Raw genomic sequence first — 13,686 nt, forward strand, 5'->3', positions numbered from 1 at the left:
GCTTTCAAACTCATACTATTACCTTATCAGTCTCATGTTTAACACTTCCTCTCTGAGCATACAGTAAATGTTGAGCAGAGGGAAACAGACACTTGAAACCAGGCCATTCAAATGTGCAGGAAACATGTTCCTCCTTTACACACATCTTTCTAATTTCTTCCATTTAATTTACAGTGATGGGCAGAGATAGAGGAGTTTGACAGGCAACGAAGTTGAGATTTTGCCACGTCTGTGGATTTGGCATCGACTAGTGGCTATGATAATATATTACTCAATGTATGGCTTCATTATAAAGATATTAAATAGGTAAATAGATTTAACTTATTGATTTTTATTGATTAAAAAGATAAATCAAGAGAACACATTTTTACAAACATGGAGGATATAACGACAAAAGCCCAAACGTTTTAAAAGTCGGGCTCGTCCGGGATTTGAACCCGGGACCTCTCGCACCCAAAGCGAGAATCATACCCCTAGACCAACGAGCCATACAAATTATACTTAGAGACAATCTTCTAAAACCAACCTATTACGTGTCAACATTGACAGGACAAGGAATGTACGGCCTCATGCCACGTTAAGTGCACGTTTAAACACTCCCACTTCACTCTGCCCAGCCCCGGTGGCGGTGCTGACTTTATAGACGTTAGCTGACAGCTCACGAAAACGATGCATACGCTCAATGGGGTAGAAGGGAGAAGTTGGATTCTGGATGGCAGATAGCTACCAACAATGACAAGAAATGTCTATGTGGGTAATCGTAAGTGCCTAGTTTCAGCTAGTTACATCTTGATCTTGACACAATGTCTTGTTTTGAGGTGTTTTGACTGATTTCATGTCAATGCTCATATTGCAGACATTCGCTATCTAGAAAACCAACAACTGTAACGATGTATTTGAGAGACAAGTGCATTTATGTGCAAATGTATTTATGTTTTCAATAAACATTAGAGACAAAATATAGTTTACATGTTAACAATCTAGGCCAACCTCATCTGTTTTGCCCCGTAGTTGCGCGTGCGTCGGTTTTGTTGCTAAACAACCAACCCATCTATAGTGTGCTGTTCTCATGGCAGCGTTCACTGGTACACCGCCTCAGCATGGGCATGAATATACACCTCCGAGAGTGCGCATTCATGCATATGGGCCTCTGAGGGAGTCCGCCATTTACAGTGGCAAGAAAAGGTATGCGGTCTGCGGTTGTGAGGCCAATTGGATATATTGCCACATTTTCTAAAATTAAGTTGGAGGTGGCTTATGGTATTGAAATTAACATTAAATTCTCTGGTAACAGCTCTGGGGGACATTCCTGAAATCAGCATGTCAATTGCACACTCCCTCAAAACTTGGACATCTGTGGCATTGTGTTGTGTGACAGAACTGCACATTTTAGAGTGGACTTTATTGTCCCCAGCGCAAGGTACACCTGTGTAATGATAATACTGTTTAATCAGCTTCTTGATATGCCACACCTGTCAGGTGGATGGATTATCTTAGTCTAGGAGAAATGGTCACTAACAGGGATGTAAACTAATTTGTGCACAACATTTGAGAGAAATACGCTTTTAGTGCGAATGGAACATTTCTGGGCTCTTTTATTTCAGCTCATTAAACATGGGACAAACAATTTACATATCTCAAGATGAGCTACTTTGAAAAACAGTATTGCTGTTCACAAAAAAAGTTGTTGAGATTTGTTTTCTTCTATTGGTTCAGCAGATTAGTCTTCTCTTTTCAGCACACAGATTAGTCTTCTCTTTCCAGCACACAGATTCGTCTTCTCTTTGCAGCACACAGATTAGTCTTCCCCTTTCAGCAGACAAATTAGTCTTCTCCTTTCAGCAGACAGATTAGTCTTCTCCTTCCAGCAGACAGATTAGTCTTCTCCTTCCAGCAGACAGATTAGTCTTCTCCTTTCAGCAGACAGATTAGTCTTCTCCTTTCAGCAGACAGATTAGTCTTCTCCTTTCAGCAGACAAATTAGTCTTCTCTTTTCAGCAGACAGATTAGTCTTCTCCTTTCAGCACACAGATTAGTCTTCTCCTTTCAGCACACAGATTAGTCTTCTCTTTTCAGCAGACAGATTAGTCTTCTCCTTTCAGCACACAGATTAGTCTTCTCCTTTCAGTAGACAAATTAGTCTTCTACTTCCAAGCAGACAGATTAGTCTTCTCTTTTCAGCAGACAAATTAGTCTTCTCTTTTCAGCAGACAAATTAGTTGTTTGAAAGCCCTTCTATGGATTAAATGTCTATGGTCAAGACACAACAAGCTGAATATTTGGCTCAGATGCTGGCCAAGTTGTGGCCTTCCCAACTATAGGCAACCGGTAACTGCCAAAATAAAGGAAACACTTGAGTAAATGAGGGATACAAATGATATGTTATGGTGTGTGGGGTGCATTTTCCTGACATGGTTTAGGTCATCTTGTAGAATCTATGCCAAGACGCATCGAAGCTGTTCTGGCAGCTTGTGGTGGCCAAACACCCTGTCTTTTATTTTATTTTGGCAGTTACCTGTATTTGCTTGTGATGAAATTTAATTCACACTTATGTTTTTTGTAAACTATTGATCTTTTGTGGCCAAATTATTAAAACATTAAATATATATATTACATAATATATACTGTATTTCCATTATCTGTATTTTTGTTATTTTTGCTGCCTCTTGGGTCCTAGTCCCGCTAAACCCCTGCATTAATTCGGCTCTGCCTAAGATTAGATCAAAGATAGGCAAACACACACACAGACACACAATTTGTCAAGTGGAACATCATGTTGGTTTTCACCTGTCATTGTCTTTTATCAAATCTAGGATAACAGTAAGGACTGATTTGGCCATAAAATCAGATGGAACTGTGCATTTTTCCTCAGATTTCTTTGTGCACCATGGTTAAATTGGTCATCCAATTGGAGCATGAGTTTTGTCTTGTGGATGTGCCCCACAGCTGAACCCTTTATGCCGGGGACCACAGGCTGAAATTACATTTTTGCATCTACCTATCAATTTTCAGATGTGTTGGTATTTTGGTCCATTAATATTAGTATTTTCAAAAAGCAAACATAAAAATGTAAAAGTCCTGATGAAAATGTATATTTTCTTCAGTATATCACACAACTGTCATAAAAATGTCATGAATTGTAACCACTTTAATATGGACATAAATCCATAATTTCAAAACACATTACATTGAATTACACATAATTTAAAAGCCCATTTCATAGAGAATGTAACAAACTGGACTATATGTAGTAACTTTGAATTCATGGTGATGCATCTATATTCACCAAATGTTGTGTGGTTATCCTTAGATATATTCTCGAGACTTCCCCAGAGTGAATTGTTGATATGCTGTAAGTGTTTTATTCTGGATAGCATTTTCTTTACAAAAATGTGCCAAAAATGTCTTTAGTATTTTACACATGGAAAGATTTAAAAAGTATTTATCCACAATCTGCTCTGAGAGAGAGAGGGAGGAGGACAGAGTAAAGGAAAGAGAGAGGGAGGAAGACAGAGTAAAGGAGAGAGAGGAGGACAGTGTAAAGTAGAGAGAGAGAGAGAGGGAGGAGGACAGAGTAAAGGAGGGAGAGAGGGAGGAGGACAGAGTAAAGGAGAGAGAGAGAGGGAGGATGACAGAGAAAAGGAGAGAGAGAGAGAGGGAGGACAGAGTAAAGGAGAGAGAGAGGGAGGAGGACAGAGTAAAGGAGAGAAAGAGGGAGGAGGACAGAGTAAAGGAGAGAGAGAGGGAGGAGGACAGAGTAAAGGAGAGAGAGAGGGAGGAGGACAGAGTAAAGGAGAGAGAGAGGGAGGAGGACAGAGTAAAGGAGAGCGAGAGAGGGAGGATGATAGAGTAAAGGAGAGAGAGAGGGAGGATAACAGAGTAAAGGAGAGAGAGAGGGAGGAGGACAGAGTAAAGGAGAGAGAGAGAGAGATAGGTAAGTCCAACCAGGTTCGTCGGTCAGATTGATAGTGTTTCGCTCCTCTCCTAGGCTCCACATGTTGACGTCTCAGTCTCCTATACTCATTCGCTTCAATCCCTTCATCTTCTATTCTTCCATCATGGATCCCTCACATTCTTCACATCCGGACCCCTCATACTCACACAGGAACAGTCCCTCAGACTGAGACCAGCTTTTCTTAAAGGATTATCTTTCTCTAAAGGATTTTTGAAATCTCTGGAGCGGATCATTCTTCTTACTCTGGCTGCAATATGGTAACATACCATCTCTCGCTCCTCCTGGAAGCGATCGTCTGGGACGGGGCTTTCTGTTCCCTGGGTGAGGGCAGGAGGCAGTGGCAGCAGCCCTCCACCCCAGAGCCTTACAACCAGAGCCGGTCCTTTGTCAATGTGACTTTCCCTCCAGGGATCCTCTGGGGCACTGGGACCTCCGCCTTCCAGACCCAAGGGGGCCTCGGACCGGGACAAGCCCCTCAATCTGGGACCACTTCACCCACTGAGGTGTCACAGACACAGGCAGTGACAGCTACACCCACTGGGAGGAGGATGTTGAGGCACTGGGGTACATATGGATGCACTCCTATGCCTTCTCCCTCTCCTGGCCCCGTATCTTCCCTGACGGGGAGGCCACTAGTCAGCCAAATATGGTGGCTGTGGAGCAGTATTGGAAACTGCTCGAGAGGCATTGAGCTGGTGATGACCCTTTTCCTCTGGGACCTTCTCCAGGCCCTGCAGAAGCACTGGGGGCTGGAGGAATGACACCCTGGTGGGGTTGTTTGACATGCTGCCTTCTGTTCCAGACATACGGGGGACGTGTGAGGTACTGGATCACCATGCACAACCCATACCTTGGTGGCTGTCCAGGGGTACGGGACGGGAGTTCACGCGCCTGGAGAGACAGGGGACTCCACCGCCCCTTTCATTGTATTCCACAACATCTTCAGGCTGTGTCAGTCAGGGTCAAGGTCAGTGGTATAAAGTACTTAAGTAAAAATACTTTAAAGTACTACTTAAGTATTTCTTTGTGGTATCTGTACTTTACTTTACTATTTATATTTTTGACAACTTTTACTTTTACTTCATTACATTCTGTCACGTCTGCTCCCGCTTTTCCCTTCCCTGGCGCTTGAGGGCGCCAGATTACCCTGCATCACGCACTCCTGCCATCCATCATGCACACCTGCCTTCCCTCGTCACTCGCATCAGCGTTATTGGACTCACCTGGACTCACTTATCTCCTGTTTATCTCCTCCCCTATATTTGTCAGTTCCCCAGCTCTGTTCCCCACTGCTGCATTGTTTTGTTTTTGTCTTTTGAATTTGTTTCTGACGCTGTTCCTGTCTCGTCTCTGTCCGTTATAATTAAATGTTTTACTCCCCGTACCTGCTTCATCTCAACAGCGTCATTCTGATTCCGTGTGACTCATTCCCAATGAAAATTATGTACTTTTTACTCCATACATTTTCCCTGACACACAAAAGTACATGTTACATTTTCAATGCTTAGCATGACAGGGAAATGGTCCAATTCACACACTTATCAAGAGAACAACTCTGGTCATCCTACTGCCTCTGATCTGGCACATTCATTAAACACATGCTTCATTTTAAAATTATGTCTGAGTGTTGGAATGTGCCCCTGGCTATCGGTAAAAAAATAAAATAAAAATGGTGCCTACTGGTTTGCTTAATATAAGCAATTTGAAATTATTTATACTTTTACTTTTGATACTTAAGTATATTTTAGTAATTACATTTACTTTTGATACTTAAGTATACTTAAAACCAAATACTTTTAGACTTTTACTCAAGTAGTATTTTACTGGGTGACTCACTTTTACTTGAGTAATTTTCTTTTAAGGTATCTTTACTTTTACTCAAGTGTGACAATTGGATATTTTTTCCACCACTGGTCAAGGGTCAGAAGAAGTCTGAAGTTGCCCCTAGACGCAAATATTAGGTCAGTATTTTATTTTCTTCCAATGGGAATGGTTAGGATTTCGTAAGGGAAAGTTGTTCCCAGTTCTGTGTAAAAGGGCAATGACTATCTGTGCCTATTTGGGAGAGGGGATAGGGGGTTATGTTGTGAATTAGAACCCTTTGGATAGATTGAAACTGAGACCCCGTTTAGTCAGACTTTGAACTTCACTTTAGTCTTTGAACTTCTGTAGGTTTTATCAGTGGTCAATGAATGTTTGCGTTTTTCATTGGGTTCAAGACATTGCAAAGAAAATGAGTGAAGACATAAAGCTTTAACAGCCATGGTACATGCTGTGCTTTCTTCAATCAATCAGGTTAAACTCATCCAAAAGGTTTCAAGTTGTGATATATTCACTGTGCTCCTTCAGCAGCTATTAGCAGTCATTGACCTCTTGTTACCGTGTGTGTTTACCGTTTGCTATGAGGTTTATTACAGCAGCAGTACTGTGAACAGTAAACAGGACACTTAAGGAGACACTGGGGGTTAAAGCCTGTGACATCAGCAGTTTTGTGGGCGGGCCGGCCGGCACCACAGCACAGCAGTAGGTTAGGAAGATATCAGGCTTCATTAATAATCACTTATGTCCCAGCACATACTTAGACACTGTACAGGTCCAATGTCTGTAGTATGTGCAATGTCTCTGCCATAATGCAGTGCATGTTTAACTGACCTCCATTTCATGGACACATTTACAGGCGCATGCCAAAGCGTGGCACACATATAACACCCACTTCCACCCGACTCAGAAGGGTCAGGTGTCCCTCGTCCTGGGTTCCCTCTGCCAGCAGTCCATGGAGGCGGTGCCTGGCTGGTTCGCCAATCCCAACTTCGTGGACGGAGACTGCCAAGCCTCTATGAGATCCACTCATAGATGGCTCCTTCCTGAGTTCACCCCTGAGGAGAAGCTCTGGGTGAGGGGAACAGCTGACTTCTTTTCCCTGTCCTTTGGGCCTAACAATCTGTGTCTGGGCCAGAGCCTGGTGTTCCCAGACCTGAGGCGGGTACTGGGCTGGGTGCGGCTGGAGTACGGGGACCTTCCAGTGCTGGTGGCGGAGGGGGGCTGGTTCTCAGATGCAGCTGTGGAGAGGGAGGATACAGTCGCTATCTACCTGATGACGAGGTTCATCAACCAGGTGCTGCAAGGTGAGGAGGGAGGAGGGGGTAGAGGAGGGGGCAGGGTTAGGGAAAACAGAGGTCAACAAGAGAGTATATTTGACAGACTGACCCCTTTTAATATATTTAACCTCTGCACTGTTGTGCTATTTCTACCTCTGTGGTAACTGTGTCTCCTCATTTAATTCTCTCTGTGTTTGTTTGTGTCCAGCGATGGTGTTTGACAGTGTCAGAGTGTTTGGCTACACAGCCTGGTCTCTGGTGGATGGTTTTCAGTGGAACTACGGCTACAGCGTGACAAGGTCTGTTCTATATAGACTTCAGTCAGGCCAACTCAACCAGGGTCCCAAAGACCACCTCTCAGTTCTACAGGCAGGTCGTCAAGGACAACGGTTTCCCTGGCGATGAGACCACCAGAGAGGTCAAAGGGTGTTTCCCGTGTGACTTCCACTGGGGCGTGGCCGACTCAACCCTACAGGTGAGGGGATGAGAAGAGGACAGGATGCAGAGATGAGAGGGAGGAGAAAGGAAAAATGGAGGAGATTGTGATTTTATTTAGTAAAACTGCTCTGCTTTTTTTTGCACTCGATCTCGAACAGAACAATACGCAAGCTAGGTCATTACACACCTTGTAAGAAATTAACACAAACATTTATATTCGTGTTCTCCTTTATTAAAGGTTAATTTCCACCCCTTCTCCCCTCAATTCTTGGACCCCCATCTGTACCGCTGGAACCTGACAGGGGACAGGGCGCTGCGTCCTGTCCAAGGGGTCAAGCTCCACACCATAATAACTACCTGGCCATCCGAGATCACCTGGGCCTCTTTGAGTCCACAGGGGCATCTCACTACCGCTTCGCTCTAAACTGGTCCCTCATCCTGCCCCATGGAGATCTGTCTAATGTGAACACAGAGGCCCTGAGGTAGACGCACACTGTATAGTGCGTATTCAATGTTTAATACACATGCAAACATACACTAGAATGCACGCCTGAATGGATAAACTTTGCATTTTAAATAACTTCAAACTCTTTTTAACAGATACTATCGCTGTCCCCTGACTGAGCTCCGCAAGCAGGGCGTGGAGGCCATGGTCACCCTCTACTACCCCACGAACAGAGCCCCTCTGCTGGGCTTGCCTGGCCTGGTGCATGGCTCCAGAGGCTGGCTGAACCGGAGCATGGTGGAGGCCTTCCAGAGCTATGCAGCCCTCTGCTACAGGGCTGGGGCCCTGGGTGAGTTACTGGATCACCATCAATGAGCCCAACAGACTGATGGAGTGGAGAGGAGCAGCATCTGGCAGCCCATAGCCTTCTGCTGGCCCACACTAAGGCCTGGCGGCTCTATGAGAGGGAGTATCTCAGCCAACAGAGAGGACGTGTCCCTGGCCCTGCACGAAGACTGGGTAGAACCCGCCAACCCTTTCCTGGAGTCACATGCAACCACCGCTCAGCGATTCCTGTGTTTTTTAACCTTTATTTAACTAGGCAAGTAGGTTAAGAACAAATTCTAATTTTCAATGAAAACACAGTAAACTCACAGACTTTACTGTATGAGGAACCTTTGAGATCCTAAAGTGAATCCCAGTGAGAACTGTCCCGTTGTACTGAGACAAACATTCTGTGCAGTACTGTAGCCACAATAAAGCCTCAGTTGGTTTATGGCCCCCACACATGCTACAGCTTGTTGTTATTGGTATTGCTTAAAGTGGCTTTTCTGTATGTAGAAATAGTGATTCTGACCTCCCACTTCTCCCTGTCTTCTCTCCACTCCAGCTCGTCAGTTGGATGGAGTCAACCTAAAGGGCTTCTACATCTGGAAACTGCAGGATCGACACGTCCCTCAGTTCGGCCTCTTCACTTCTTTCCACCACCAGTCCCAACCCAAAACCTCCATCGCAGCCTACCGAGGGATCATTGACTGCAGTGGTTTCCCTGGCAACAGCATCACATCTTCCTGTAGGGTCAGCAACCGCCGGACGGTGTGTTCCATCTGCGCTCGCATCTCAGAGAACAAACCCCTGCTGTTCTTCGCTGCATGTCTCCTCATCACGCTAGCTGTTCTAATGGCAGTCATCATCATCATCGTCAGGAGGAAGAGGACTAGGAGTAGGGGGTGCCGGTGTGTCCTGTCCCATTGGGGATGAAGTGTCAGCTGTGGGAGAGAGTGGCCCTGCAGCGTGTGACGGATAGGATCCGAGTGGTCAGCTGCTAGGCGTTTGGTCCTGTTGTAATGGTTCTTGGGGACAGGTCTAGGATCCGCTTACCCTCCTGAAATCCTAAACTTGAACTGAGAGGAAAAACACAAAACTGACTGTAGAGCAGTGTCTAGGGGGAAACCTCATTCTAATCCACAAGACCACTGGGATTGTGCTCAACACAGCGGGATCAGCGAGGGCCAAGGGGTCATCTTTACCAATACCAAGTGACTAGTAGTCTCTGTCTGAGCCGTAGAGATCCCACATATTGAAAAACAATGTATCTCCAATGAATACAATTGACAGTTTGGAGCCTATAAACTATCATAAACATTTGTATTTGTATTTATTATGAATCCTCATGCTGCCAAGGCAGCAGCTACTCTTCCTGGGGTCCAGCTAAATTAAGGCAGTTTATACCATTTTAAAAACATTACAATACATTCACAGTTTTCACAACACACTGTGTGCCCTCAGGCCTCTACTCCACCACTACCACATATTTACAGTACAAAATCCATTTGTGTATAGTGCGTATGTTATCATGTGTGTGTGTATGCATGTGTCTGTGCCTATGTTTGTGTTGCCTCACAGTCCCAGCTGTTCCATATTAATGTTAGCTCTCTGTGTACATCCAAGGCCCAGCCGTGCTGTCCTGTTCTGAGCCAATTGCAATTTTCCTAAGTCCCTTTTTGTGGCACCTGACCACACGACTGAACAGTAGTCCAGGTGCGACAAAACTAGGGACTGTAGGACCTGCCTTGTTGATAGTGTTGTTAGGAAGGTAGAAACTAGGGCCTGTAGGTAGTGTTGTTAAGAAGGTAGAAACTAGGGCCTGTAGGACCTGCCTTGTTGATAGTACTGTTAAGAAGGTAGAAACTAGGGCCTGTAGGACCTGCCTTGTTGATAGTGTTGTTAAGAAGGTAGAAACTAGGGCCTGTAGGACCTGCCTTTTTGATAGTGTTGTTAAGAAGGTAGAAACTAGGGCCTGTAGGTCCTGCCTTGTTTATAGTACTGTTAAGAAGGTAGAAACTAGGGCCTGTAGGACCTGCCTTGTTGATAGTACTGTTAAGAAGGTAGAAACTAGGGCCTGTAGGACCTGCCTTGTTGTTAAGAAGGTAGAAACTAGGGCCTGTAGGACCTGCCTTGTTGATAGTGTTGTTAAGAAGATAGAAACTAGGGCCTGTAGGACCTGCCTTGTTGATAGTACTGTTACGAAGGTAGAAACTAGGGCCTGTAGGACCTGCCTTGTTGATAGTGTTGTTAAGAAGGTAGAAACTAGGGCCTGTAGGACCTGCCTTGTTGATAGTGTTGTTAAGAAGGTAGAAACTAGGGCCTGTAGGACCTGCCTTGTTGATAGTGTTGTTAAGAAGGTAGAAACTAGGGCCTGTAGGACCTGCCTTGTTGATAGTGTTGTTAAGAAGGTAGAAACTAGGGCCTGTAGGACCTGCCTTGTTGATAGTACTGTTAAGAAGGTAGAAACTAGGGCCTGTAGGACCTGCCTTGTTGTTAAGAAGGTAGAAACTAGGGCCTGTAGGACCTGCCTTGTTGATAGTGTTGTTAAGAAGATAGAAACTAGGGCCTGTAGGACCTGCATTGTTGATAGTACTGTTAAGAAGGTAGAAACTAGGGCCTGTAGGACCTGCCTTGTTGATAGTACTGTTAAGAAGGTAGAAACTAGGGCCTGTAGGACCTGCCTTGTTGTTAAGAAGGTAGAAACTAGGGCCTGTAGGACCTGCCTTGTTGATAGTGTTGTTAAGAAGATAGAAACTAGGGCCTGTAGGACCTGCCTTGTTGATAGTACTGTTAAGAAGGTAGAAACTAGGGCCTGTAGGACCTGCCTTGTTGATAGTGTTGTTAAGAAGGTAGAAACTAGGGCCTGTAGGACCTGCCTTGTTGATAGTGTTGTTAAGAAGGTAGAAACTAGGGCCTGTAGGACCTGCCTTGTTGATAGTGTTGTTAAGAAGGTAGAAACTAGGGCCTGTAGGACCTGCCTTGTTGATAGTGTTGTTAAGAAGGTAGAAACTAGGGCCTGTAGGACCTGCCTTGTTGATAGTGTTGTTAAGAAGGTAGAAACTAGGGCCTGTAGGACCTGCCTTGTTGATAGTACTGTTAAGAAGGTAGAAACTAGGGCCTGTAGGACCTGCCTTGTTGTTAAGAAGGTAGAAACTAGGGCCTGTAGGACCTGCCTTGTTGATAGTGTTGTTAAGAAGATAGAAACTAGGGCCTGTAGGACCTGCATTGTTGATAGTACTGTTAAGAAGGTAGAAACTAGGGCCTGTAGGACCTGCCTTGTTGATAGTACTGTTAAGAAGGTAGAAACTAGGGCCTGTAGGACCTGCCTTGTTGTTAAGAAGGTAGAAACTAGGGCCTGTAGGACCTGCCTTGTTGATAGTGTTGTTAGGAAGGTAGAAACTAGGGCCTGTAGGTAGTGTTGTTAAGAAGGTAGAAACTAGGGCCTGTAGGACCTGCCTTGTTGTTAAGAAGGTAGAAACTAGGGCCTGTAGGACCTGCCTTGTTGATAGTACTGTTAAGAAGGTAGAAACTAGGGCCTGTAGGACCTGCCTTGTTGTTAAGAAGGTAGAAACTAGGGCCTGTAGGACCTGCCTTGTTGATAGTGTTGTTAGGATGGTAGAAACTAGGGCCTGTAGGTAGTGTTGTTAAGAAGGTAGAAACTAGGGCCTGTAGGACCTGCCTTGTTGATAGTACTGTTAAGAAGGTAGAAACTAGGGCCTGTAGGACCTGCCTTGTTGATAGTGTTGTTAAGAAGGTAGAAACTAGGGCCTGTAGGACCTGCCTTGTTGATAGTGTTGTTAAGAAGGTAGAAACTAGGGCCTGTAGGACCTGCCTTGTTGATAGTGTTGTTAAGAAGGTAGAAACTAGGGCCTGTAGGACCTGCCTTTTTGATAGTGTTGTTAAGAAGGCAGAGTAGCGCTTTATTATGGACTTTTCCCATCTTAGCTACTGTTGTATCAATATGTTTTGACCATGACAGTTTACAATCCAGGGTTACTCCAAGCAGTTTGGTCACCTCAATTTGCTCAATTTCCATATTATTTATTACAAGATTTAGTTGAGGTTTAGGGTTTAGTGAATGATTTGTCCCAAATACAATGATTTTAGTTGTAGAAATATTTATGACTAACTTATTCCTTCCCACCAACTCTGCAACTCACTGCACCTCTTTGTTAAGTGTTGCAGTCATTTCAGTCGCTGGAGTAGCTGACATGTATAGTGTTGAGTCATCCGCATACGTAGACACACTGGGTTTACTCAAAGCCAGTGGCATGTCATTAGTAAAGATTGAAAAAAGTAAGGGGCCTAGACTGATCGTGTATCGTGTAGGCCAACAATAGACTGCCCTGTATGACTTGTTAGTGTGTATCACTCTGTGTCCTGATCTCATGTCTTTGTATACTTGTAATCATAGGGAGTTCATAGGGCATCTGGACTGATGGCAGAAGTATTTTTCTTTCTTGGCTCCAGATACATGTTATCTATGGATGGCCAACTCAAGCACTTGTTTAGTTTGATTTATTGTGTGATTTTATAGGGGGGCTAAAGATGATGTGTAATGTCATTGTAAATACATAATATGTTATTCTGTAAATTAAACCATAATAATTTGCTATATATGAAATTCAATAAAATACAACTGTATGTTGCAGCTTTCCCTTTTTCAAATTGATGTTATCTGTTGTAGAAGCTTTGATTGTGGCAGAAATGTTGCTGTTCTATGCGCGCACTGCTTCTTTGAGACACTGCTGCCCCCTAGTGGGGGTTTTATGTCCCAACGCTGGTTCAAGGCCCTTGGCGAGAATACAGAGAGAAAGAGCTGACCATGATACACAGGCTGAGACAGGTAGAAAATAGTCAGAGACAGAGTACAGGATGAATTAATACCATAGTCTACCACATAGTCTGATTCTGATTTTAGTATGTAAATGAACTGACATACGTAGATAGTTAAGTCATCTTGAGCTGTCATTTGTAGCGATATGGCATCTCCACATGAAGCAGTTTTTCTAGGTTGTGACAGTCAAAGATCACCAATACAAAATAAGGAAAGGCTTTGTTTGTTCTGATAGATTGATAGAATAACTTTTGACGTTGTTCTCATCCTATGCTTATCGCTTCCTCATCATCATTCTAGATCCAGCAAGGGCGTATGAAGCAGTGAACCATATATACGTATATACTGTTGAATTGAGAGTTGTGTCCCAGATACATATTATTCTATAGGCAGATTCTGAATGTTGCCCCATGTTGCATCATTGAGGTCCAGATAGGACAATAAATATAATGTTAAATGTACAGTGTAATTATTTATATATTAAATTATACTTTGGACAATATAATCAAGCATATATAAGCAATTCTAGGCCTGTTTTTCATTGTCCACTCATACAATAAATGGGTGTACCAGTTATTGCAGACAA

General features: G+C 44.0%; 1 non-coding gene and 1 pseudogene across 1 annotated transcript; one reads left to right on the plus strand and one right to left on the minus strand.

Annotated features, from left to right (window-relative positions):
- Positions 1 to 416: 416 nt before the first annotated feature.
- Positions 417 to 488, minus strand: trnap-ugg (transfer RNA proline (anticodon UGG)). Its single transcript has one exon. It is a non-coding gene; the product is annotated as a tRNA-Pro (tRNA).
- Positions 489 to 4,095: 3,607 nt separating this feature from the next.
- Positions 4,096 to 8,533, plus strand: LOC139581355 (beta-klotho-like; annotated as a pseudogene).
- Positions 8,534 to 13,686: the final 5,153 nt, after the last annotated feature.

This window comes from Salvelinus alpinus, chromosome 7 (assembly GCF_045679555.1).
Source record: "Salvelinus alpinus chromosome 7, SLU_Salpinus.1, whole genome shotgun sequence".
Classification (NCBI taxonomy): Eukaryota; Metazoa; Chordata; class Actinopteri; order Salmoniformes; family Salmonidae; genus Salvelinus; species Salvelinus alpinus.